The sequence below is a fragment of the Trichechus manatus genome, unplaced genomic scaffold, assembly GCF_000243295.1.
Source record: "Trichechus manatus latirostris isolate Lorelei unplaced genomic scaffold, TriManLat1.0 scaffold00398, whole genome shotgun sequence".
Classification (NCBI taxonomy): domain Eukaryota; kingdom Metazoa; phylum Chordata; class Mammalia; order Sirenia; family Trichechidae; genus Trichechus; species Trichechus manatus.
The window spans coordinates 150070-152682 of record NW_004444334.1 but is presented as its reverse complement, the minus strand read 5'-3'; the positions used below and the strand labels follow the sequence as shown (position 1 = coordinate 152682).

Below are 2613 nucleotides of genomic sequence, written 5' to 3'. Positions count from 1 at the left end.
TGAAAAAGTGAGACTTTCAATGATTTTACTCATTTGTAATGTTAATATATACTGATGATTTTGTTAGATTCTTTGGACTTGGACAGACATAGTTCTGCAGCATTCTTGTCTGTTTCCCACTGTTGCCTATTCTGCAACATTCCTTGGACTTGGGCAGACATGATTCTGTGAGCATGCTTGTCCATTTCCCACTTTTGTCTCTTTGAACATATGCAGAATAAAATCTTTCTTTTTGCTTTGCAATAAATTTGTAGCGATTTTACCCTAGGACAGGGGTCAGATAGAGTTGCTCAACTGGAGCTATAGGATCCACTTCCAAGATTGCTCAGCTTTGTGGCTGGTAAGTTGACTGTTGGCTGTGTGCTCAGCTGGGGTTGATGGGCTAATAGACTTTGGTTTTTGGAGAGGTTTTAGGCCTATAAAAAACTGAGCAGAGTGTACTGAGATTTCCCTTATACAACCTTTCCTCTTGTACACAGTTTCCTTTATTATTAACATCTTACATTAGTTTGGTACACTTGTTAAAAATAAAAGAATGGATGTCCCAAGGAAGGTAAATAGAAGATGGAAGACTCTAGAGAATGGGGCTTAAAAACTGATAATGCATTACTTCTGTTATAATCTATTGGTCAGAGAGGTCTGTGTTGCAATGGATCACTTTTATATGGCCTTTCTTACCATGATCTTGTAACTCCCAACATATGACTACGTAGGAATACAAATGAGGTGCTTGTTGTCCACCAAGAGGATTGGATAGCTTGCTAATAATTCAAATAAGGTGCATGGAATACTTGTGGGGGGTGAGACCATGCAAATAAGGTATATGGAACCCTAACAAGGGGATTGGTCAATTTTACCATCCCTCTAGGCTTAAAATGAGCCATCCCAGAGATGGAACAGTGAGGGAATAGGGGAGGACCTCATTAGCATCAAGAAAGAAGAGCTAGGAGTGGAGCATATTCTTTGGTCCTGGGATCCCTGCTCTGAGAACCTCCTAGGCCCAGCAGACAGAGAGAGACAAGAAGCTGTAACACGGTAGGCAGAAAGACACTGTGGCACAGCGGTAGCAAGAACAATAGCACTGTGAGATAACTGGAACCAGAAGACTAGTGGGAGATGGCTGTAGTGGGGCCTGCCATCCCACAGAGCTAGAGGCTTTGTAACACTTGCTCAAGCAGGGCAGAAGTGAGGTCAAAAGGCCAAGAGGCTGAGGGCCAGAGAGAAGCCTGCCTGTGGCACAGCTAGTGAGAGAGCTAAAGAGTTCCAAAGCTCTTTAGCGCCACCACTTGGTGGCAGGTGATCCTCCTGGCTCTCTGCTCACGTCTCTGTTTTATATCTCAAAAGAGATTGACTCCAGATACAACCTAATCTTGTAGATTGAGTCCTGCCTCATTAACATAACTGCCTCTAATCCTGCCTCATTAACATCATAGAGGTAGGATTTACAACACTTAGGAAAATCACAACAGATGACAAAATGGTGGACAATCACACAATAGTGGGAATTACGGCCTAGTCACGTTGACACACTTTGGGGGACACAGTTCAAGCCATAACAAACTGTATCCGGGTTGTTTCTGATCCCGAGTCATACCCTGTTATTTCCCTAATAAACCCCATAATCGTGCATAATGTCTGTGATTTCTGTGTGGCCATTGCAACGAATTATCAAACCCAGCAATGAAGTAGAGAGTGCTGTGGGAGGGATGGATGGTGTCAGAATTGGTAAAAAGGTTGGAGAGAGGACATATGTCTGACCTCTGCCTCATAGCAATCAGCCTTTGGCTATTGATCTTGATTCTCCTTCCGCCTTGTGAAATTAGAGGAGATCAGATACCCCATCACACCATTTTTACAAGGTCACTCACCTAGACCACCTAGGTTCAAGAAGAAAGTGTATGTATATATATATGCACACATATATATACAAATACATATTATACCATCTCTCTATGTGAAGACTGTTAAAAAAAAAAAGAAGAGAGAAAATGTAATCATCTTTCATCTTCTGCATACCTAGAAGGAGGATAAAGCCTGTGGATGAAACTTTTCAGAAAAGTACTTCATAACTTCCTGAAAATCTAGCCATGGACCTTATCTTTACCATATCTGAAAGAAAGAGAAACCATCAAGAGTTCTTTAGTGAAGAATTTAGGATTCTCTCTTACTGTCCCAATCCTGAACATCTCTGATATGACTTATGAGTAGACCACATGAATCCCTGAGAGTCATCTCGAGTTTCTAGCATTTGTCCCATTTGCAGCATCAGTTTCTGGATTACTGACAGAATGAAGTAATATGTAGTCTGAAATTGTGTGTACCAGGGCACTTTCACATTTTTATCCATACATCAATCATTATTGATTGATTAACTGAATACATGTTTATCAAGCTCACATTACATTCCAGAAATAAACGTTTCCTATGTGTCTGAAAGACTTTATGCCATTTCTGCAATTCTAACATTCTCTCTTCCATTCTTCATATCTTTTTCCCTCCCTTCTATCTTTCAGAAGTGGAAAAGTGAAATGGCCTAACAAAAGATCTTTTTTCTCCAACCTAAGAATAAAAATTAAGAGGCATCAGGCAGAGAAACCCAAAGGAGATATTTTC

General features: G+C 40.7%; 1 long non-coding RNA gene across 1 annotated transcript in view; it reads left to right on the top strand.

Moving 5' to 3' along the window:
• The window catches only part of LOC111819340 (uncharacterized), a 5670-nt gene that overhangs the window by 813 nt on the left and 2244 nt on the right, over positions 1-2613 (top strand). The window lies entirely within an intron of this gene.